This window comes from Bacillus rossius, chromosome 1 (genome assembly GCF_032445375.1).
Source record: "Bacillus rossius redtenbacheri isolate Brsri chromosome 1, Brsri_v3, whole genome shotgun sequence".
NCBI lineage: Eukaryota > Metazoa > Arthropoda > Insecta > Phasmatodea > Bacillidae > Bacillus > Bacillus rossius.
In genome coordinates, this window is record NC_086330.1 from 24943047 (window position 1) to 24969766 (window position 26720).

At 42.4% G+C, this 26720-nt stretch overlaps 1 protein-coding gene across 6 annotated transcripts in view; it reads right to left on the reverse strand.

The window, feature by feature from the left end:
* The window catches only part of LOC134533300 (cyclin-dependent kinase 14), a 422243-nt gene that overhangs the window by 215987 nt on the left and 179536 nt on the right, over window positions 1–26720 (reverse strand). The gene's annotated exons all lie outside the window — the stretch shown is intronic.

Consider the following 26720-nt stretch of genomic DNA (forward strand, 5'->3'; position numbering starts at 1 on the left):
ACTCCATACCATGGCTTTCGCAGAAGGGGTAAGGGAAAATAACTACGGAACTCGAAGGTAGGAATGTAAAGCATGTCAAAGTGTCTGTCGTCGTTGTAAATAATAATCTGATATATATATGTTGTGTACACCATTAACTTTAAAATCACGAAGTGGGCCCCCCCAAGGAGGGGCCCATTAATTCCAGGGGGGGCCCGGGCCCCCCTGGCCCCCCCGGGATCTACGCCCATGTATACATCAAACCATTTAATGAAGCAAATAGAACTATTCTAATGCGGTATTAATACAAATTCCATATATGCCTTCGTTTAAAATTTAATCAAATTTTATTAAAAGTAACATTTATTAAATTTTATATATAAAATCGCATACGTACGCTGATGTAAATACCCGTTTTGCTATCCTCCGAACAGCTAGCAAAGTCAAATACCGAAGTCGCTTAGTATTTGTGAATTGTCATGTGAGCAAGCGAAATTGGCGCATATTTAAAGCATAAATCTTTAGCTTGAGAATATACACCCATCTCTCTATTTTCATTGAACGCGTCATAACAACGCACCAGGACGCAGGAGTACGTGCGCGCTAAATTAAACAATCATACCACCACGGCTCGGAAAAGCAATTACATTATTTATGTTGAAGGACAAAGTACTGATTACATTTCCACGCAAAGACCGAATTTCAGCTCAACGCGCTTTTGCAGTAGATACTACAGCAGAGAAGCAATTAGAAGCGTTTCACATTTTGTCACGCAATTTGGGTTGGGGGGGGGGGGGGAATCAACTGTATGTCTGTTAAAATATACAATTTAAAGTCAAACTGAGTAAATCTTTGCGAAAATATATTACGCGAGACCACTATTTGCGAGCAGTTTTCTAAGCATGCTGTCTGCTAAATAAAAGTGTTCTAAAATCATAAATTACGTTTTACCCACCGGTCACCATAGCACGACACCCTTCAAGCTTCTAGAACCGAATGTTTGTTTCACGCAATAATGGCGTAGTTACTGTTTTCAAATTAACTAAAATCCATTAGGTACCATATACCAGATGTCTACAAAAAAAAACTGGATTTTTCAAGGACTTTTAATAAAATTTTCTTACAGCTGTTTTACATCACAGGATCATTTTTATATAAAAACCAAACTAAACGTAATACGAAACATATCAACTAACTGCAGTAGCTTGCCGACTATTAAGCTAGAAAGCTACAAATTTTCAGAGATAATTCTCATATGATTTATATAGAAAGTCTCCTACTATTTATATTTAATGTGCGGCAATAAAATTAAATGCAAACATAAAAAAAAAACACGACATATAGTAAAGGGCAGCTAGAAATTAAAGTTTAATGACTGCCAGAAGGACGTTTTCGTGACTTTCATGATTGGTTCTTCAGATCCGTACAACGTACGGATTTTTTTACTTTCAACATACACTTTTTAATCATTTTATAGTCCTTATTAACTCTAAAACTATTAGCTGAACCGCGAGAAGGGAAGGAGGGAGGGTGAGATACCAAACAAAACTTATTCTTATGTTACAGAGTTAAAAACAAAAAAAAGAAGGTCGCACAAAATCATATCATCCGGGATTAGAACCAAGAACTCCCTTGCATTTAATTTGGGCGCTTGGACCTTCTGCAGTAAAATCGTAGTTTTTAAGGCTGCCACGAAACACTTTCACCGATATAGACTCTGCCAAAATTTTACGTTCACAAAAAAAAATAATTTTGCAGTGACCAAGAATTGGTATACGTTAGTGAACGAAAACATTTTTTTTGGCCCATCGCTTACAAATGTGTTTTGCAGAGACTATGAAACATTTAGTTTGTGTGTAAATATCCCGCGGCCGCGAAGCGACTCTGAGGTCGGTCTGCCCAGGCGGAGCCCTGGTGGGCGGAGGGGTGGTGGGGGGTGGGGAACTCGGGTGAACTTTATGCGGGCGGCGGCACACTCATCGCGCTGCGCCTCTCTCGAGGCGGGGGTCCAGGGGTACCGCAGGCCGCCGGCCGCGCCGACGTACATCATGCAAGGGTAGAAGGCTTCGCGGGGGGGGGGGGGGGGAGGGAGGGACAGCCACAAGAGACCCAAGGCTGAGAAGATACTCTGGACCGGGGATGCAGCCACGCCCCGACGACTACGCTCGATACAACGTTCGACGACGACGACGACTCTCTCGCGAGAAGCTGACGGCCTCCCTGTCCCGGATCACGGACCATCCAACACTTGCCTTTTAAATCCATCGTAGTTCCACGAGTTACTCAATATCACAAACCTAACGGTTGGAACAATATCTTAGGCGGATATTATCTGAACACACATCTTCCAGATGGTGCGCGGCAATGACTTTTAACAGAGGCGCAAATCTGCAGGATTCCAAAGGGGAACCGTGGATTTTCGCTGGGAGGCAATAGTAGAGAGAAAAAAAGGGGGGGGGGATTTAGGGTATAAATACTCTGGGTTTTAGGTAGTTCCGTATGGAGCAGTTAGGTACCATCAATGAGACACCACCATGCATCGATGACATCAGAGAGAGAGAGAGAGAGAGCATGGAGGTTATTGGAGAGCTAAGTACCTAAAAGTTTTGTGTTTGTTGATAATTTTTTTTAATGGCCAGAATTATTATCTAATTTGGATATGTCTGCTGTTGTACATTATACGTGCAATTTTCACTAATGTTTTCTGACACCTTTTTTCTTGGTCTTTTTGTGTATGATGCACCTGGTAAAGTTGAAGTAAATTTTTGGTTTTGGTGCTCATAATACTAGTGTTTTTTTTTTCTCTCTCTTTGAACTTTCTGCACATTCTATGCCGTTTACTTGGTGGCCATATTTGTCTCAGAGTAGTAAAAAAAATTAACTCTAAAAGCCTTGAAATTATCTGACATGGGTTATTGTGTTATATTTCAGAGATCTAAAACCTATCTATAAAAAAATTTGTTATAAAGTAACTTTTTAAATATATACATTTATGAAAATGTTTGAGAGAAAATATTGTAATAAAAATATATTAACTCAATGTACCTGAAAAAGTAACTATTTCTAATTATATTTTGGCTGTTGTTTATGAAATGTTTTGCATGCATATATATATATATATATATATATATATATATATATATAACATTCCATAAACCACAACCAAAATATAATCAATATATTTTTATTGCACTATTTTGTTTTTTTCTCTCTCTCTCTCTCTCTCTCTCTCTCTATATATATATATATATATATATATATATATATATATACACACACACACACACACACAATTGAATAAATTAATAGAACTTACTTGTTTTGTTTTGTTAATGTTCTGCCACTTGCTAAGGTATTCAGCATTTTGGTTATTTCCTCTGATTTCATTTAATATGCAGGTTAGGCCCCATCTGGGCAAGCAAGTGTTTACCTTGTGAAGAGGTAAAAAGAGTTGGTGCTTGCAGCGAATGTTCGCAACCACATGGGACCGGCCTCGCACTGATTTAACGTTACAGAGCTGCTGTAAGATAATAAAGTAAAAATGTTTCGTCCATATAGCTGCAGTGGTTCTTGCGTTATTTGACAACCCACATAGCAGACAGAAAACCAAAGATTCCAAAATATATATATGCTTCTCAGTTTAGATTATAAAAACTGCTCTTGTTTCGAGGGAATGGAAAGTATTCTAACATTAGAGACTAAATTCCCGTTGTAACTTTATTCTATGAACCTACAAATAATCCAAATAGTTTTCACCCTTTCTAAGTTTGCCGAACATTAATTTGATTACTGGTACATAATTCGTTCCGCCCAAATGAAGTTCTCGAGATTTTCCTAATCACAGAATTTTATTTTAATTTACTTAAATTCCACTTCCTTCGCTATTTGAGATCATCAACTGTATCCGCCTTCTTTCCTGTATTTCCTGCCAGCGACTAAACATTCTCGTACCATATCCCGATCCACTGGCATTCCCATTGTAGAATCGCACGCAGAATGTTTCACTGCTTCTTCCCTTCCAATTTTTTTTAGTACTGAAGTCTAATTTATTACTTAAATACTGGTAAACAAAAATCATAGCTGTATACAGTTACCTCGCTAACACGGTAAAGAACTTGAACTTTGGGTATACAAAAAAAATGTTGTATTGCACTACACTTTGTATCGCATATAAATACAAATATAAACTTAAATTTACTTATTTCCATACATGTGATTGTTATGTGAAGAAACTAACGAAGTACAAAACAGTTCAGCAGACAGTCGGATTGTGCCACACTGCGGCAAGGGACTATCAAAAGCCAAATATGTAAGATAAATATTAATTATATGCAAAATTAGGTTCTTGTTTCATAAGATGCACCATATCAGGATTATATATATATTACAGCCTAATTAATAAATTACTTTTAAATATTTGTTTCTCGAATCAGGCTCGTGGGAGCAGAGTCTCTTAGACGGATGTTGCCCCAGGCTCCGTCCTCTCGATGGCTTCCTCGAGTCTGTAATCCGAGGGAAATGAGTTCAGGGCCGTACCGCGAAATACCGGCCCGCCTAAACTGACCGAAACCCCATATAATTATCATCCCCGAGATCCTAACACTCGTAATCCTCCGCCTCCCTCCCCTGCGGTCAATGAGACGGCAGCTCCCGTTATAACGGGATCCTTATTAACATAACGGTATCGAGGGGATCTTCTGATAGGCCGGTGGATGGTTCTAATGAGAAGCACTTCTTCATCAAACAATAAACCAACCTCCCTTTCACAGATTAAAAAAAAAAACTATATGTAGGGGTAGTTTTAAAGGTCAAACAATTTGATATTGAGACAGTAAATGGAAGTAGCATGTTCGAGGAGAACACGATGGGGGAGGGGGAAGATTTCGAAGAGGGGGTGGGGGTCCAGTATCTGCTGGGGGGTCGCCATCTTGGTCGGCTGTCACGAAGAGTTCAGGGGGCTGCAACGAGAGAGCGTTAGTGTCGCGGCGTAATTTTTTAAATAGTTTTACACAGAAACCTATTAAATAGTTTATCTAGTAGGCGCATTTTTTTTTAATAATACAGACATGAAACATCGTACTTTACGTTTAATACAACTCACTTATTTTTAATTTTCGTTTAGATTGCGTATTTGCGTGTTTGCTAAGAGCTACATTATAAAGTAATGTTAGGAATACGGAATTTATTAAGGTCAGTATTAGAAGCTCAACATTCAGATTTTTGGATAAACTTATCCTGAAAAAGTACGACCTTTGGCACAGGCTTGTTTGTGCTCGAACCAGGCGAGGTTACAAATCGCAAACGAAGTCTCCCGTCAGCCGGACTACAAGAGTGCAAGAACTTCTCGCCGACGGACTTCCTGTAGCAGTTCCGTCGTATTTTCGTTCTACAAAACGGAAGACTTGGTTATTTCCGTCTCCGCCGAGCGGGGAGAGTACAGGGTACTTTTGTTGCGAAGGGAAGCTGCGGGATGTAGCAGAAGAAACGGGGGGAGGGGGGAGGAAGGGGAGGGAGTCGAGGCGAGAACACAGCTCCTTTGTGCTGCAATATGCGGGTCAAAAGCCTCCAACGGGAACAGCTTCATCAAAGACCAGCTAATGAGCAAAGTGACACTCCGTACGGTCGGCACACGGAACGAGGATGGAATGAAGGAGGGGGAAGCAGGCAGTCTGATTGCGTAGCTCTGGGAGGGGATAGTTCCGACACTTGCCGACAAGCGTTCGCTCGCTCCGGGTGCTGCTTGGCGGGTCTGGGGACACAGAATGCCGAGGCGTACAGAAGCGGAACTGTCTTCCAGACGCACACGCCCGCCAAGATGGCCGAACTATAGACACCAGCGGTGAACTTGCAGGGTGGCTGACCCAACCAATACTACGGCTTTTGTACTGTGTGAAGTGACCAATCAGGCTCAAGGACAACTGCGCAGTACCGAGCCGCCAATAAACGGACGATAACTTCATCGCAGGATCCGCCCAGCTGGAGTTATTACAGTTACTAACAATGGCATCTGCTGTAAACATGAGAGTTTCTGGAAGCTCAGATAAAAAGTAACATAAGAGTGTAAGGAAAAAAAATTTTACGCTCAGAGGGTGTAAAAAAAATGCATCGCGAATTCAAATAACAAATTTTGTCTATCGTATTACTTGCCAAAAATAAATATGGCAGCAGTAGCGCTTGAGGGAATATTACGCACTCACATACTAACTCACTCGCATACTTCCGCACTCGGATACCTGCGCCTTTACGCTGGAATACTTGTACACTTGTACACGCGTTTCAAATATTTGAGCACCCTACAAATGTAATGTCCTATCCCTCTATCTGTGAAGTTTAGCTTTTAACGCATCTGGCGACAGCGCGCCCAATTTTATACATCCCCACGTGTTTCTACCAGCCAATGAGCACTACATCAAGAAAACATACATCAATTTTACCTAAATGATTACTTTCTCAAACGCGATCCGCGATCATGAAGTTTCTAATGCTTATTCAGTGAGTAGTGTATTTGGAGTTTTGCACGTTAATGCCCGCTCAGACACCGCCGCAGGTAGCGGCAACTGTGCTGACGTCACAGCAATCGCGGTCAGGGCCGCAACTAGAGTCTCTGGCAACCGGGGCATGAATGGATTCATGCGCACCCCCCCTCCCCCCTCTTTTTTTGCACATACCACACCAATAAAGCGGATGTCCGGGGGCCCTCCCACGGGAAAATGGTGCTATTTAAGTATTTTCCATACCTACATGTAACAGTTTCTAACCTACTGTAACTTCCATGCAAAAACTTTTTACCAGTTACCATTTGTAGTAGGAATTACAATGCAAGCGATTTCGGCGCCCCCACAAATTAGCGCCCGGGGCGTATGCCCCGCTTGCGGGCCCCCCCCCCCCCCCTCATAAGTTGCGGCCATGATCGCGGGCTTCGAGGTCCGACCGCCAGATCCGGGAATCGAACCACGACCCGCTGGGAGCTCCAGACCGCGGATTGCCGCCCGGTGCCTCCGGTTGTGGAAGTAACTATTGGTAGGGACACCTGTATTTCGCGATTTCATTTCATGTCAAGGTATTTCACAAAACACTGTAGCTTTTTCTAAGAGTCATGGCAAATTGTGAGGGTGCAGCAGTACGGTGACCACATTCTCATTGGCCCCGTCAAGAGCGGGACGACACCTCTCACCGACCTCAGCCAATAACCACAGGAGAAAAGCTACAGTATTTTGTGAAATACCTTGACACGAAATGTATTCGCGAAATACAGGTGTCCCTAACTATTGGGCTTTAATCGTGGTGACCCTGAGGTGTGTGTGTGTGTGAGTTGTGTAATTTGGCGGGGTTGCCGTCGGGACTCAAAACCCGCGCTGCGCCGGAGGAAAATTTCAAAAGCATGGCGGGAGAATATAGGTGAATGTGATTCATGGTTCGTGGGTTCGAATCCCAGTGGAAGCAGTTTTCAGTGTCTGCCCTATGCTCTGCGTGCCAGCTGCGTAGGTTGATTGCTGGCTGCGGTTTTACATAGTCGTTTCGTAAGTCTGAACTGTGTTGGTGTGAACGCGCTAATGGATGAGTTCTGAGATACGATCGCTAAGGGTGTTACGCGTGTGATGCGTGTGACGCAGGTCGGCGGATGGATCTCAACCCGGTGCGCGACCCAATTATCGAGCATCACGTCAGGAACGAGTGCTTCGGAGTCCTCTGTGATCGAGCACGTCCTGTCAGCTGAAGCAGCTCCTGATTAAAACTTTACGCTTGGTAGGCATTGGGTATAAATAAAATTACAAGGGAACCAGGTACCAGGTCTCGCCGTGGTCTCCCAAAAAAAAAAAAAAAAAAAAAAATCCCGGGTCAAATGACTGGGATGGTGATTTACAACAGGACATGGCCGACTACATCCAACGTCTCCCTGGGCCACGATGTTGAGTGCATGTATGACCTCTCTGTCGACAAGAAGTTAGTTATTCCTTAAGGAAAGGGATGGTGCTTCTAGCGCGGTGTCTCCTCCAAGCACAATGCTGTGGAATGGCGCGCAATCTTCTCATCGTGCACAGGACAAGTATGAAATGTGAGTGGTGACCGTGATATGAAAAAAATGAAGATAAATGTGTAATGCAAGTCCCTTAAGTGCTTTCAAGAATCTTTACATGTTGTTTTATGCATAAAAATTACTCTGAAAACACGCCTTGCAGCCATTTTAACTCTTCCAAAAATACAGTTTAATGACTTATTCATGAAACAAAACTATTTATCGGCCGACAGCGAATTCTCAAATTATTTTGAAAAAAAAAACTCTATTCGGATATCTTGAGTATTTTTGAAATCGCGCGTTTTTTTCCTGAAGTTCAGCGCACCGTGTGTGTGCCCGTAGATGCGGAGCCCTTCAATAGGGAAGACAGTGAAAAATTGGTTGCTGAACTCTGACAAGTCACATCACGGAGGTTGGCCCGATATTATTTTGTAAGATAAGTGCAGAAAGTGCACAAGCTGTTGGTAGCATAACCAGACCTGCTCTGGATAGTAGTAGTAGTGTCAGTAAGGCGGGATGATAAGTGTGACGTTCCCTGGTGCTTCTAGCGCGGTATCGCCTCTAAGCACAAGGCTGTGGACTGGCGCGCAGTCTTCTCGTCGTGCAAAATGCAACTGTGAAATTTAAGCGGTAACCATATCGTTATATGGGAGACAAATGAAGTTAAAGGTGTAAACAAGTAGCTTGAGTGCTTTCAAGAATCTGTACCGAATGCTTCATGACTATAAATTATTATGAAAAAACGCGTTTTAACCATTTTCACTCTCCTAAAAGTAAGAGTTAAATAAGTAACACGGAAACAGAAAAACTCATCCTCCCCCAGATTATTCTTAAATTTCGTAAACAGACATCGCATTGATATAGTGAGCAGTTTATAAATCACGTGGTGTTTTTTCTGAAGCTCTACACACCGTATGTGTGCCCAGGTAGCCGGGGTACTTAACTATGCACTTGGTTGTATGGTATACTAAGAAAAATGAGCAGATAAAGGATACCTAGGTTCACAGTGTAGCAGAAACTAACCTTTCGTACGCCTACCTATACAAAAAATAAAATAAAATGTAACACATCCATATGTTTTAGGAATAATTGTACGGTACCAAAAACTCATCAGAAAACTGTCCCCATTTTAACAAGAAATATGGGATGGGGTTTCCGAATTTTGGTTACTACAATCACACTTTTTTTCACGGTGCATGGAAACGACAGCCAATATAAACCTGGACTTATAAAGAAGAAAGTTGATGGTCGAGGAAAACCAACGTCAAAACAATCAAACAAAATGTATACAACCAGCGCGAAATGTGTCGCTATCGTAAATTGAATCGTTTGAAAAAATTAGGGATTTAAACGCGCAAAAAAAAAGTTGTTTATAGCTTATTTTTTTCTAGATCCAAGCGTAGCCGAAGTTTTTCGATGGAATCTACATTTTTCTATATAAGCTAACTACAGAAGAGAGACTTTAAATAAAAGTGGGTCGAACGTGTATTTTTGCTACGATAACCTTTTATTCTCTCGTCGGTGGAATATTGATTGCTAACAAATTTTTCGGATGGGTGAGCTATAAAAAACCTTTAAGATGGAAGGAGGTCATTGGTTGTAAAAAAATTAAAAATCTTCACTTGAAATTTACGGAGGATGCTGGTTACCTATTATCTAGGAATCTTAATAAAATTTATCGTTATCTTCGTTAATTTACGGGTACAAAGTTCACTTACTCTGAACATGAATCCACAAGAATAGCCTTGGTATGTAATAAAAATAGTATTAAAAAACACTTATTCCTTCCACGTGTACGTTTATCCTGTTTATACTGAAAAAAATAGCGTTCTAAAAGTTGAAATACGACGTAGTTTATACGAAGATCCATCCAGCTACGTGGAATTACGAAGAATTCTTCGTTTGCTTGGGGTTAGTTCATCGATGAGAAGTTCGTAAATGTACTGTAATATATGACAGTGTAAAGCTATATTGACACCGCAACAAACAAACAAACGCAGCTTGTGGAGGAATTCGCGGCAGTTGGCCGGGTCTTTTTCCGGGCGCGCGGCTAAATACCCGCCACCCATCAATTACAAGAGGCGAACCCCCCTCTGGGCTAGAGGCTCTGCAAATTGTTTTTAATACCGGGAGACCCTCATCCCTTGCTAATCCCCGCCTCTCGCGTCTCCCCCCCCCCCCCCCTCAGCTAGCGACCCCGCAGCAGTCCTCGGTCGGCGAGATCGCAATAAGCCTGCCTCTTTATCCCGCGATGACGCACGCTAAAAACAGCCGCGTCGCGCCGGAGTGGCAATTCCGTTTAACGGCAAACACCACCACCACCACCCCCTACCCCCGCACTCACCATTTGGGCACCAACCAATCGAAATTTTTTTATCGGCAATTAGAATTAGAGATCGTGAAATAACCGTAGCAAAAACACCCGCTCGACCCACTTTTTGCAGTCGGTCATCGTGTAGTCTGCGCACAGAGAATGAGCAAGAATGCTACCGACAAATTTCGGCTGCAAGTTCATCGCGAAAAAAAATAATAAGTTGGTAATATAATACCAACTACGGTCGAAAGTGCTTCCAAAGCCTGATATATGCCTTCGAAGTCGGAGCTGAACAACTTATTTACTGCAGATAACAGAGAAAGACTAATCGTTTAGATTACGTAGAATTAAACAAAATTCTACAACCACTGCAAACGTAATTTCAAAACCTTTTATTTCTCACAAACAAAACACTTTTTTTTTCCTGATCGCTTGTGAATGGTTGTCTATAACCGCCTTGCATATTTGCCAATAAGGGGCCGCGGTGATCGAGCGGACAGATGACTCGCCTCCCGCCAAGGCCGGGGTAGAACCCGGGTTTTACGTTGGTGGGAAGCGTGGCTGCTAACACAGAATAATTCCGTCCCTGTCCCGTATCAGGGGCCAGCCTAGTCAGGAGTGTATCCGTGTCAGTGAGGTGGGATGTAGGTGCTTCTAGAGCGGTGTCTCCTCTGATGCGCAGTCTTCTTAAGCGCCCCATACACTAGCGGATATGCTCGCTGACTTGGCTCGGCAAGCATGCTCGGCGCATGGCCGCTACCACACACTACACGAGCATGCTCGTCTCTTTCGCTATAAAGACAGTCGGTGTTGTACTTTCACAATGGCTGCAAGCAGCATTGCACTGTTAGGCGGATTTTTTTTGGATGAAGAGCCATTAAAAAAGAAACGAAGAGTTTGGTCTAAAATGTGGCTTGTTAAACGAAATCGTTATAGTGACATGTCACTGCTGAGAGAGCTGGAAATTTCAGAGCCAATAGACCTGCATATTTATTTGAGGATGGATAAATGTACATTCAATGTTTTGTTAAATCTTGTAACTAAAAAAAAATTAGGAAAATGAACACTAAACTACGTGAATCAGTAAGCCCAGAAGAATGAATAATTGTTACCATGCGCTTCCTAGCTTCTGGAAGATGTGACGAAGATTTGAAGTTCAGCTGTACTGTTTCCCTTCAGTTGCTTGGAAGATTTATTCCTGAGACCTGCTCCACCATATTTATAGTATTTGTATTGAAATAAATATATACACTTAATGGGCTGTTGTAGGCTATACATCTTCAGTTTCTCCATCATCATCTGTCTCTGCAACATCGCCTTCAGCACTCATCTTTGTCTGCAGTGAAGAAATTCCTTTGCGCGCACATTCTTGGTAAACAGTGAAATGTAGCAAATTAAAATACCACAATTTCAGCTGGCAAATATCATCACTTCCACTTTCTGCTGTTTTGGATGTTTTAATTTTTCGCAGTTCACGACGAAAGCTTGCACGTAAATTGTCAATTTTTTTCCTCACAAAGTCGACGTCGGCGTCTGGAAACTTTTATCTGTTTTTTTTCACTAGCTGTTCGTAGAAATCTCGAATTATATACCTATTGACATATCCCTTACTCCTTAGATCACACAATAGGTCGAAGAGTGCGATATATATTTATGAACTCCTCCAAAAAACTGTATTGTCATTAAAATACATGATGCGACAACAGACCGCACACTCACTGTGGGCTCGGGGCGAGCATGTTGGGACCTGCCACTCACTGGCGGATATGCTCGGTCCGGGGCTCGGCTCGGAGGGAACTGCCATCCGACGGCTAGCCGAGCATGCTCGGTCTGACAGAGGCCGGACCAGCCCACACACCCGAGCATATCCGCTAGTGTGTGGGGCGCTTTTATAGGGCAACTACGAAATTTAAGCGGTGACCGTAACATTGGATGGCGGAGAAATGAATATTTTCAAGAACCTTTACCGGGCGTTTCGTATCTAAAAATTATTACCGCGTTTTAGCCCTTTACACCCTCCTAAAAACACAGCTTAAAAACGAAATACGGAAACATAACTACTCATGCATTCTCAGCGTAGTCTAAAATGCTTTTCATGTATAGACACCACTCTGAAGTCTTTAGCAGTTTTCATAATCTCGTGTTTTTTTTTTCTGAACCTATCAACTGTTAAAGATATTAGAGCGGTGTATTCGAAAAGCATTTAGGACTACGCTGAGTCTATGTCCGTATTTCATTTTTAAAGTGTATTTTTAGAAGTTGTGTGTTTTCAGAATATCTTTTAAGAATGAAACACCCAATACAACCCACTCAAATCTCATAGCTGTCCTATGCACGACGAGAAGACTGCGCGCCAGTTAACTGCCTTGCAGTGAGACAGTAACACCGCTAGAAGCACCAGCGAGCGTCGCGCTTATAAACCCGCCTCACTAACCCACCTAAACTAAGCAGGGCTCTAAAACCAAAACACATACATCGCTTTCACGATATTTCTCTAAAATAATGGTGGTGCGTTTAAATAGTAGTTTTTTTTGCAAATAAAAAACTGTTAATACGGATTGTTACTACGGATGTTTTAACCAAGGTGTGAGAAGAACTGAAATTTAGTTTGGACGAGTGCCGTGTAACTAAAAGGTGTGCATATCGAACATTTCTAAGAAAAACTTGGTTAGTTTACGTTCAATTTCAATCATGATTTATTGTAAATGACCTAGAATTAAAACTGTTATAATGTACCGCTGGAACTGGGACATATAATATTTTTTTTCTGGACAGCCTGCATTGTGCCGGACGTGCGGAGCATCGAGAGTCCGGGAAGCCTTCTTTTCACAGACGAGAGAGCCAAACGCCCGATCGTGCATCTTCGGGGTTTTTTATTTGTTCATTGTAAAAGGTTAGGTTAGCTACATTATAAATACTTAAAAACATTGTGGACGGTTGATTTGGTTATGATAGCTACATTGAAAATACTGTGAAATCATGTAAACGGTTTCATAGCCCTGGATAGCTACATATTAAAAAGTTATTTGCTAAGCAACCATAAAATGATTTTACAGTTTTTTTAATGTAGCTATACTTACCTAATATAACCAACCGTCCACAATGTTTTAACGTATTTGTAATGTAGCTAACCTATCCTAATCGACCGCAAAATTAAATGCCACACCCGTTTACACAATGAGATAGAACCGGGGGGGGGGGGGGGGGGGGGGGAAGCGAGCATGAACTTCGGGGAACTTCGGGGAACTCCGGGGAACTTCGGGTGTGGCTCTCTCGTCTCGAGAGTCCGAGCAGAGAGAGCCGCCGAGCAGTCGGGCAGGACCGGCGCGCTCCGAACGGAACCGTGCTCAATAATTCAGCCCCGCGGGAAGAGACAGAGGGCAATAGTTCGGCAGGTATGGTAGGGAGGGGGGAGGGTGCAGTAAACCTGCGGGACCCGCGCGTCAATATTGCATCGGCGGGGGCCCGCGGCACGTGGGGGAAGCGAGCAGCGGGCGGGCGGAACTTACAAAAACGGACCGACAAGAAACGTCTCGACGGTCGAAACTCCTGCAGCGAGGGGTTGCGAAGGAAGAACCTAAAGTAATTTATATTAAAGCCCCGCCCTACCCGGACGTGCAGAAATTCAGGAAGAAAAAAAAAACCACGCTATTTGAAAAATGATCAAGATATCTGTGAGGTGTCATGTTTACGAAATACGCTGAGGGCGGATGGGTGGTTCCGTTTCAGTCTTTTCGTTTTCAAACTGTATTTTTATAAGAGTGAAAATGGCTAAATTTTCAGGTATGCGATTCCGGATACAGATTTTTGAAAGTTCTTAAAGGACTTTCATTACACCTTCATCTTCATTTCTCTCCCATATAACTATATGGTTACCGCTCAAACATCATAGTTGCATTTTGCACGACGAGAAGACTGCGCGCCAGTTCCGAGACTCGCGCTTAGGGGCGATACCGCGCTAGAAGCACCAGCGAGCGTCGCGCTTATCATCCCGCCTCACTAACACCGATACATCCCTGAATAGACGGGCCCCTTAAGCTCAAAAGGAAATAAACAGTAAATATTAATCTCAGATCAAATATTTGCTGAACAGCTATAATGATGATAAACAGTTTATACGTACCGCCGAGCATGACGTTCTTGTTGATTCTATTAGATAATTTTCATGTGTTTGCCGGCCAATTTGTCGTGGCGTAAATTATGTATTGAAACTTAACTTTTGAGGAACTGAACACCGCTGAGTGGAATATCAGGCACCTCGCTTATAAAACGGAACGCAAAAATGTATCGCAAGCGTGGAGCTCACATGATAACAAGTGTGAAAGTTGAATGTTAGAGGTTCTTGTTCAACTTCAATGAACTCCTTTGTGCTGAGGCAAGATGTTTGTGTGAACTGGACCTAAGCCATCTTCTCTTCCTGCTGAGAAGTCGTGTGGGGTGGAAATGTTTCCCACGCGGCAAGCGCTAGTACACAGCAAGCCTTTGTGGGGACAGACTTTAGACCGTTTTCTCGCTGTTTTGCAAGGCGCACTGTAAATTTTTTTTGTTGTAAAATTACACATTCGTTTGCGGTATTTACTGCAGCCAGGAATGATCCTCACAACCTTGCTCACAAAAACAAGTCGGTGTCGACTGTTCACCGGCTGCCGCGACATTTTCCCTTGGACGGATCGCACATGGTCAGTTCAATTGAATTTTGTAATGCTGCTGTTGGTTCATTGTCCTTCCGAGCGTGACAAAAACTATCCGTGAACCACCAACAAGAACGCAGTTCACGTTTATAATGATACGCAATGCATGTTTGTACCAATAAGCTACATCAGGGCGGTCCTAAGGAAGGAACGATGATGGCAATCCCCCCCCCCCTCTTTTTTTAAATGACCCTAAAAAGACTGAGGATTATATTTAAAAAAATCCACTCCAGTTTACACTTGACCTTTAAAATCTGTTCAGTTTTTGTTGTTGAAAATATTGGTGAATTTTACTTTACATTTTAATGCTAATGTACTGTGCATAATTTTTTAAAAACTTAATACTATTAAAAATCATATAAACCCATAAATTGTGATGAGTTTTTTTTTCCAAAACGTCAGAAAAACGCTAATATACTTTTAAGGGACTATTTATCTTCCGAGATTTCGGACTCCTTACTTAACTGGCGGAGTATTCCGTAACACCCGAAAACCCTCCGGTCATCAACCCTCCCCGCAATAAGACGCTAGATCCGCCACTGCACAGGCTTCGTGGCAGACGCCCGCCACTGTGTGTCCACAGACGCAGCGCGCGACGCGTGGAGGTCAGCTGTGAGCATTGGCGTAGCTGTGTTCATAATGTTGGGAGGGGGGGACACATAATGATTTTGATGACATGTATAAACCCATTCCCCTCTTACTAAGACGGGGGCCGGGGGTCCTCCACCGGAAAATTTTGATTTTAAAAGTGCAAAATAGCGCTTTTTAAGCTGTTTTTGTATCTAACCATTGGATACATCGATGTTAAAATTATTATTGTTTCCTTAAGATAAAATTTGATGAGTGAAGAAATTACAAATCAAGTTAGGCAGAATAATATTATAAAATAAAAATATCACGGTCTAGAAAGTTGGGGGGGACAGTCCCCTCCACCCAAAAAGTTCAGGGGGACACGTCCACCCTGTCTCCCCCGGTTCCTACGCCCCTGGCTGTGACGCATTCGCGCCGTTTAGTAGGCATTTATGTGAGCGCGCTGCGCTGCCTTATCCAACTCCGTGTCGCGTTCCGAGCTACAAAGGGGGAAGGAAGGGGGGGACGGGACACGCACGTTAGAAGTGAAACTTCACAGATAACGAGTGGTTGAAAATAGACTTTCATTTACTAGTGTCTGTCCATGTCTTTAATGGAGTCTAAGATTTAATTAATGGGTTTATGATAGCTAAAATACTATACACACATAACCTTATCGTAAATTTCTATATAAATTGTCACAATTCTGGATCCAACCTCACAGTTGAGATTTTAGGATTGCGAATCACGATTTGTGAAATCATGCAAAAGTATGCACATGTATGTAAAAGTATAAAAAAAATGTAAACGTTTACAAAAGCGTTAGCAAGTATATGAAAAAAAAATCACTGCTGCTGCCATCTGTAATCGACTGTAATTATGTTTCAAATCAAATTATTTAAAAAAAAACAGCACCATCGAGCTCCGTTACCTACTCGCACTTCTGTTACCCTGTGATTCTGGTATCACTCTAATAGCTGTAAACAAAGTTTCACTTAATAACAAAAGCTGACCACACAAGCGCGGCGCGGCAATAAAGGGACTTAAAGAAAATAATAATATTATTTATTGTTTGCATTTGTTTCAGAACCACGTCAAAAGATTAAAAACGTTCTACCTGAAATGCGTAATACGTAATATGATAATGTGACTTTCAAAACGTTAACAGCTTTACTCGTTAAATTCAAATGAAATGTTACATGAACGGACCCAGTTTGAAAGTGCTCGTACAAACCTATCAAATGCCAACACGTCTGTGCAATCACGTTTAAAGGCTCATACTTTCAAACAACGTTTATAGCGTGTATATATACGTGGTGCTTTCCAAACTTGTAGCTTTTTTGATGTCATGTAAATAATGAAAGAAACTCACAGTTGCTACAAAACATTTCGTCAACATGGGCTCCTCATCAAATAGTTAGCAGCGGCGACCAAATAAACATAGATGAAAATACAGCTATTTTATTTATTAATACAGCAAAAACGTCACTTTTACCCGAAAAAAAAGTATTTATATTTTTAAAACGTTGTGAGCGAAATCAAACAATATCCTAAAAACAGAGACAAAAAAAAAAACCTGCTGTCTCTTCAGACACAACACTCAACACTGTAAGAACAGTGTGTTCCGGATATTACATTTGTGCTTTATAGCAACAAATTCAATGGCATCACATGCCACTTTCTCCGAGTATGTCACGTCGACATTGCTCACTGTAGACGATGGGTGGTGAAGATGAGCAAGTGGAGCAGTCTACGGAAAATTCACTGCGGAAGATACCAAAAAGCCAATGTTTGGCACTGAAACACACACTACACGCTAGGCTAGTCGGGCTGAAAAAAAAAAAGCTTGAGTGGTGACTTCAAGGTCCGCACTTACATCCACGCCTGGGTTGGTTGTTTTCCACGTAGGAGACATTTCCCACCTGGTGTTGAGAGCTGGGTGCCGATTCGCACCTTAAGGGGCCCGCATGGCCGGGCACACATACGGTGCGCAAAGATTCAGAAAAAAAAAACATGCGATTTGCAAACTTCTCAATATATCAGGGTCATTTTTTATTTTAAAAGCATTTAATAATACTCTGGGTAGTTATCGGTTTTAAACTATATTTTAAGGCATGAAACACCCGATATAGATTCTTCAAAACCCTCACGGGACTGGCATTACACATTCATAGAGACCTGCCATAATTCGCGGATTCATTCGGTGACAGGCTAGGATTCAAACACATATACCTCTTAGATAATTTTGCTATTGGCTTACTGTTCATCTGGACGAATCTCAACCAGTTATAAACCCTGAACCAAAGAAGGATCGAATCACAGACAAACCAGCTGATACGACTTACAAGTCGGCAGCCAATGAACTTGCGTTATTTGCCCGAGTGTACAGGGGTATGTGCAGTCTATCCTGAAGGCCATCATAACCGCGAATTTTGCACGTATCTACACAATTATCTTCATTTCGCTCAGTGCCTTGAGCTTAGAGGCGACATCGCGCTAGAAGCATCAGCGGGCGTCGCACTTGTCATCCCGCCTCACTCACACCAGGTGCACTGCGGCAGACAGCTCGACCGAGCGCGCCTGCGTCAACGCAAAGGGTACGCAGCGCCCTTTGGCTTCTGTGAGGTCGCCTACTCTGTGCCGGCGTGTTATCCGCAGACAGCAGGAGGGGGGATGGGATGTGTGTCTCGGGCCCTTGGTGCAGCGAAGGAGAAGCCAAGAGGCGCGACGACCACAGCTGGCGATCACGTGACGGCGCGCCGGCCAGATGTGCCCTCAGTGTTGCCAAAACCTACAACCAACAAGTCCCTCTGCACCCTCAAACGTATCCACCACGATGGAAAAATAAATAAATTGTAGACGGATGATGACGAGACCTTGATACTTCGTAACCGACCATGGCTATCCCAGATAACGGATGATGATGAGTCCTTGATACTTCGTAACTGACCATGGCTATGTCAGGTAACGGATGATGATGATGATGATGATGAGTCTTCGATACTTCGTAACCGACCATGGCTATCCCAGGTAACTGATGATGATGAGTCCTTGATACGTCGTAACCCACCATGGCTATATCAGGTAACGGATGATGATGAGTCCTTGATACTTCGTAACCGACCATGGCTACCCCAGGTAACGGATGACGATGAGTCCTCGATACTTCGTAAACGACCATGGCTATCCCAGGTAACGGATAAGTCCTCGATACTTAGTAACCGACCATGGCTATACCAGGTAACGGATGATGATGAGTCCTCGATACTTCGTAACCGACAATGGCAATCCCAGGTAACGGATGATGATGAGTCCTCGATACTTCGTAACCGACCATGGCTATACCAGGTAACGGATGATGATGAGTCCTTGATCCTTCGTAACCGACCATGGCTATACCAGGTAACGGATGATGATGAGTCCTTGATACTTCGTAACCGACCATGGCTATCCCAGGTAAAGGATGATGAGTCCTCGATACTTCGTAACCGACCATGGCTATACCAGGTAACGGATGATTATGAGTCCTCGATACTTCGTAACCGACCATGGCTATTCCAGGTAACGGATGAGTCCTCGATACTTAGTAACCGACCATGGCTATACCAAGTAACGGATGATGATGAGTCCTCAATACTTCGTAACCGACAATGGCAATCCCAGGTAACGGATGATGAGTCCTCGATACTTCGTGACCGACCATGGCTATCCCAGGTAACGGTTGATGAGTCCTCGATACTTCGTGACCGACCATGGCTATCCCAGGTAACGGATGATGAGTCCTCGATACTTCGTGACCGACCATGGCTTTCCCAGGTAACAGATAATGATGATTCGTCCTTAATACGTGTAACCGACCATGGCTATCTCAGGTAACGGATGATGATGAGTCCCTGATACTTCGTAACCGACCATGGCTACCCCAGGTAACGGATGATGATGAGTCCTCGATACTTCGTAACCGACCATTGCTATACCAGGTAACGGATGATGATGAGTCCTTGATCCTTCGTAACCGACCATGGCTATACCAGGTAACGGATGATGATGAGTCCTCGATACTTCGTAACCGACCATGGCTATCCCAGGTAAAGGATGATGAGTCCTCGATACTTCGTAACCGACCATAGCTATACCAGGTAACGGATGATTATGAGTCCTCGATACTTCGTAACCGACCATGGCTATTCCAGGTAACGGATGAGTCCTCGATACTTAGTAACCGACCATGGCTATACCAGGTAACGGATGATGATGAGTCCTCAATACTTCGTAACCGACAATGGCAATCCCAGGTAACGGATGATGTGTCCTCGATACTTCGTGACCGACCATGGCTATCCCAGGTAACGGTTGATGAGTCCTCGATACTTCGTGACCGACCATGGCTATCCCAGGTAACGGATGATGAGTCCTCGATACTTCGTGACCGACCATGGCTTTCCCAGGTAACGGATAATGATGATTCGTCCTTGATACGTGTAACCGACCATGGCTATCTCAGGTAACGGATGATGATGAGTCCTTGATACTTCGTAACCGACCATGGCTACCCCAGGTACCGGATGATGATGAGTCCTCGATACTTCGTAACCGACCATGGCTACCCCAGGTAACGGATGATGATGAGTCCTCGATACTTCGTAACCGACCATGGCTATCCCAGGTAACGGATGATGATAAGTCTTTGATACTTCGTAACCGACCATGGCTAGAGACCGGAAAAAATCGCGATTTCAATGACCTGTAGGATAGACTCCATGATCCTCTTTGCACGCGGGAAAATTACTTTCGCTCATTGGCTACTGACTCGCGACACATGTTAACTGGGAAGCTCGTGATTCGATACTTCTTTTGTTGAAAGTTTTTCATTGGCCGAGTGTCATTCAGATAAACTGTGGCCCAATCACTGATGCAGTAAAATAGGCAAACGTATTTTGATTCTAGCCTATCACGAAATGAATCCGCGAATTTTTCAGGTCTCTAACCATGGCTATACCAGGTAACGGATGATGAGTCTTCGATACTTCGTAACCGACCATGGCTATCACAGGTAATGGATGATGAGTCCTCGATACTTCGTAACCGACCATGGCTATCCCAGGTAACGTATGATGAGTCCTCGATACTTCGTAACCGACCATGGCTATACAAGGTAACGGATGATGAGTCCTCGATATTTCGTAACCGACCATGGCTATCCCAGGTAACGGATGATGAGTCCTTGATACTTCGTAACCGATCATGGCTATATAAGGTAACGGATTATTAGTCCTCGATACTTCGTAACCGACCATGGCTATCCCTGGTAACGGATGATGAGTCCTCGATACTTCGTAACCGACCATGGTTATCCCAGGTAACGGATGATGATTCCTCAATAATTCGTAACCGACCATGGCTATCCCAGGTAACGGATGATGAGTCCTCGATACTTCGTGACCGACCATGGCTTTTCCAGGTAACGGATAATGATGATTCGTCCTTGATACGTGTAACCGACCATGGCTATCTCAGGTAATGGATGATGATGAGTCCTTGATACTTCGTAACCGACCATGGCTACCCCAGGTAACGGATGATGATGAGTCCTCGATACTTCGTAACCGACCATGGCTATACCAGGTAACGGATGATGATGAGTCCTTGATCCTTCGTAACCGACCATGGCTATACCAGGTAACGGATGATGATGAGTCCTCGATACTTCGTAACCGACCATGGCTATCCCAGGTAAAGGATGATGAGTCCTCGATACTTCGTAACCGACCATGGCTATACCAGGTAACGGATGATTATGAGTCCTCGATACTTCGTAACCGACCATGGCTATTCCAGGTAACGGATGAGTCCTCGATACTTAGTAACCGACCATGGCTATACCAGGTAACGTATGATGATGAGTCTTTGATACTTCGTAACCGACCATGGCTATACCAGGTAACGGATGATGAGTCTTCGATACTTCGTAACCGACCATGGCTATCCCAGGTAACGGATGATGAGTCCTCGATACTTCGTAACCGACCATGGCTATCCCAGGCAACGGATGATGAGTCCTCGATACTTCGTAACCGACCATGGCTATACAAGGTAACGGATGATGAGTCCTCGATATTTCGTAACCGACCATGGCTATCCCAGGTAACGGATGATGAGTCCTTGATACTTTGTAACCGACCATGGCTATATAAGGTAACGGATTATGAGTCCTCGATACTTCGTAACCGACCATGGCTATCCCTGGTAACGGATGATGAGTCCTCGATACTTCGTAACCGACCATGGTTATCCCAGGTAACGGATGATGATTCCTCGATAATTCGTAACCGACCATGGCTATCCCAGGTAACGGATGATGAGTCCTTGATACATCGTAACCGACCATGGCTATCCCAGGTAACGGATGATGATGAGTCCTCGATACTTCGTAACCGACCATGGCTATCCCAGGTAAAGGATGATGAGTCCTCGATACTTCGTAACCGACCATGGCTATACCAGGTAACGGATGATTATGAGTCCTCGATACTTCGTAACCGACCATGGCTCTCCCAGGTAACGGATGATGAGTCCTCGATACTTCGTAACCGACCATGGCTATCCCAGGTAACGGATGATGATTCCTCGATAATTCGTAACCGACCATGGCTATCCCAGGTAACGGATGATGAGTCCTTGATACTTCGTAACCGACCATGGCTGTCCCATGTAACGGATGAAGATGAGTCCTTGATACTTCGTAACCGACCATGGCTATTTCAGGTAACAAATGATGAGTCCTCGATACTTCGTAACCAACCATGGCTATCCCAGGTAACGGATGATGAGTACTTGATACTTCGTAACCGACCATGGCTCTCCCAGGTAACGGATGATGAGTCCTTGATACTTCGTAACCGACCATGGCTATCCCAGGTAACGGATGAAGATGAGTCCTTGATACTTCGTAACCGACCATGGCTATATCAGGTAACGGATGATGAGTCCTCGATAATTCGTAACCGACCATGGCTATCCCAGGTAACAGATGATGAGTCCTTGATACTTCGTAACCGACCATGGCTATCCCAGGTAACGGATGAAGATGATTCCTTGATACTTCGTAACCGACCATGGCTATATCAGGTAACGGATGATGAGTCCTCGATACTTCGTAACCGACCATGGCTATCCCTGGTAACGGATGATGAGTCCTCGATACTTCGTAACCGACCATGGCTATACCAGGTAACGAACGTCCCGCCGCTGGAAGCTGGGACGCACCCGGGGATGTCCAAGCACCGTGGAGCTGCCGTCAGCGGCATGGAGGCGAAAGGACAACACAAACTGCGGTCCTCGACCCGGAAGGTAAATTTTATAAGTGAACAATTCTGGACCCGGTTAGGAGCTCTAAACACTGATTTGTGAACGGATCCGATGTTGTTTCTTTTGCAGTAAAAAAACGATGAAAACGTTGCCCGTGAATCCGTCCTGGTCGCACTTTTACTGCAAATTAATGTTCGGTCTCAACATCCAATCCGGACGCAAGGGTGAAGGAATATGTATGTATGTACGTATGTGTATATATATATATATATATATAAAATATACACACACATACATACACACACACAAACACCCCCTCCCCGAATATCAGAGACGGCAGCTACGTTTAAGTTTCTTTTCGGAGTGACAGTCATTTCATTCCAAGTTGGACTTACCATTAGTTCACATAAGAGAGCAATAACTATATACATCCAAACTGTAAAAAACCCTTGTGCAATTTTACGTGACAGTAGTGTAGCCACCGACGTTGGTGCAATTTTACACCTATGTGTGTTCATATATTTTTACTCTTGTGTTACTAAAGTTTTAATGTACAATTTATGTAGTTAACTGTTGGTGCAATTTTTACTCTGTGATGTATAAATTTAAATATTATTATCATCCTCCCCCAATTAAGGTGACGGCAGTATGTTTTCTTTGGTGATGCAACACCTGCAATTCAACTGTGTGAGTAACCTCTTCGCCTACGGCTACTATTGTAGACCTATACGCAAGTTTGTTAGTGTCAATAGTAATGAAATTTTTTTTATACACGTGTTCACATTTTAATATATTTTTTCAAATTCCCCTCCCTCACACGAAAAAAAAATTGTATCAGCCACTGGACACACCATTTTGGATATTTGATTTTCTTGTTATTAATATTATTTCAGGTCTTACGCTGTAAACTCATCACTATAACTCTCATGTTACGTTTCGTATCTGATTTCCTCAAGAGATATTTTACCAAGTGCTATCTAATAGTGGTGAAAAGTCACGCAAGATTTCAAGGATACAATCATTTGCGTGATTTTTTTCCGGCTCGAAAATAAAGTTTGGTAGGTAAACATATTGCGAGAACATTTGTGACCCAAAAAAGCAAATGCAAGAAAACTATCGTAATAAAACAGAGTAAATAAACCCTTAACTAACAGGATCAGAAATATAAATAACCATTTCAGTGTGTGAGACGGACTTTGGTTTGTCATAGTATTTTTGTGGATGTACAGTTTGGGTTTTGAGAGTTATCTTGATCAGCAATGCCACAGTATGGAATATTTGCACTATTTCATTTTGAAACAGTTTTAGTGCAGTTTTAACTGACCATAAAATTTGAACAGGTAACCACTGAAATGTCTAGTTTCATATAAATAACAATAACGTAATAGTAGCCACGGCAGTAAGTTAATCTTTACTTGAACATTTTGAGATGCCGTAACAGAAATTTTCTTCCCACATCCTTCCGTCAGTTGGCCGCCATGGGCCCAGTGACTTGTAAACGAAAATAATTTCAGTGGTCAACCATCTTTAACCGTCACTTAGGCTGGGTTTTTGAATCTTCGCGAGGAAAACGCAAGAGCACAAAGACGCAACAAAAGCAAGAAGAAAACTACGTTAGTTTATAAGACACGCAAGTCGCCAGGCATTACCAACAATTGCAATTTGAATCACTGAAAATTTAGAAAAAAATATTAATCGCACTTCTTTTCATAAATAATGTTTCGTTACGAAAAAAATAGTGAAATTATTTGTATAAAGGCATTATCCGTTTTCAATGTGCGATAATTGTGAAAACGTTATGTGTGAGATAAAATATTTGCGGTTCTACACACATTACGTCTGCATCTTTAAAAGTTTTTTGAACACTTCATTTCAAATGCAGAAGGCGGAAAATCAAGACTTTGAAATTTGGCCAATGCTTTCATTGCGTTTTTTGGTGTTGCATTATTTATAAACATATATTTGAAAGCGTCGTTATTTGATTTTTTGCGTCTTGCGTTTCGTTGGTAGTTTATGAACCCGGCGTAAGTCCTGGAACTAACTTAGTTGTCTTGAGTTGCTGTCAACTTCACAAGGTGTGAGCCTGGCTACACTTGTGCTGGAAAAATGCAGTTTCAGTCAGTGGCATATTTTCAAAGGGTGATTTCAATAGGCACCTAAAGATGCATGGATTCATGTAAACCTGACTGAAAGTATGATCAAATCAGTGTATAAAAAACGTCCATTTAATCGAGAACCAACTAAGGAAAGAGCATAATTAATGTTTACCTTTTATCACACAATGCTGCACTAAGTGTAAATGGCGAAGCAGTCGGCTAAAAGGAAATAATAAAATCCTAGGCTCCTTCATTTGCCTGAAATAAGGATTTAAAATAAAGCAAAGGAAACTATTTTCTACAAAAGCTTTTCCGAAGAAACTTTTGACTCGAAGTTGAACGTTGTTTTTTCGACAGTTAGAATTATGATTTAAATTAACGCTCTGCACTTTTTCTAAGAAAAAAACAGAGTTTTAGAAAAAAAGTGTCTGTCTATTCTTCGTGGCAGAACAAACAAGCATACTAGAGGTCTCCAGCTACGTGCAATACGAATTTCTGAAACGGGGGGGAAAAAAATCTCCCACAGGAGAGGGAAAATATACTTCCCTTTTTGAAATCGCACGGCCTGAAGGAAGGTTTCATTACGTTCGGAGACTGGTGGTATTTCCTTCCCCCTAGTTCCCAGCAACAGCCATTATCCATGTGAATCACGACTCAAATAACGTAGTTTCGTTATTGATGAGCGATATTGCAACGGTACTTAATCCGTGTATTAATAACTCACAATACTACCTCAATCTTGCTCCAGAGACTCACATTCCACGACACCAACCACCCTACCACCGTAACATATCGCCAAACTCATAACTGGTAGTCGATAGCTTGATATAAATTACTCATATAGCTTTACAGTAAAGCCAATTGTGCCTTACCTCCCTGTTTTAAATTAACTTTAAATTTTTGTACATTTGTAGATCACGCAAAACTATGTCATGTTTACCACAAGTGTTTCATTACACAATGCTTAAATACACATAAATATAAATATGAATATAAGCTACGTTTAAGTTTATTTTTTCGGAGTGACAGTCATTTTATTCCAAATTTGATTTAAGATTAATTCACATAAGAGTGCAATAACTCTATAAACTCAAACTATAAAAAAACTTGTGCAATTTTACAAAAAAATGTAAGTGACAGTAGTATATCCACCGACGTTAGTGCAATTTTACACCTATGCGTGTTGATATATATGTGGTTAGCTGCTGGTGCAATTTTACTCTGTGATGTATAAAATTACATATGCATGCATATGTATTTTTACCATAACTGTAAATTAATTTTACTGCATTGCTGAGTAAATTTACATTAATAATGAACATATTAATTTGACTTCCAAAAGTATATTTTGTAACCAATAGATGTTAATGAACAATAAGTACTTACGATGCATTTTTTATTTTATCATATGCAATTGTTTAAAAAACACTTTTAACAATCCGAGTGAGTTATAGGAATATTGAACTCACGACCTGTTAACCATTTGACCATCGTGTATACTAACAAATCGGCACGTAATGGGAATACCTTTTTCGTATATTATTGTATATTAAATGGGGGTTTGTCAGTATAAATTGTAAAATGCATTATTTTTTTCAGTTCCTTGTTAGTGGTAAGTTAACTATGACAAACATTTTTCTCTTCTACAAATACGTAGTAGGGGAGACCGGGGCTGGTTGTAACAGGGGCAGGTTGTAACAGGGCGAATAGTTCCACGACCAGCCACAAGAGCTTATCATCGTTTC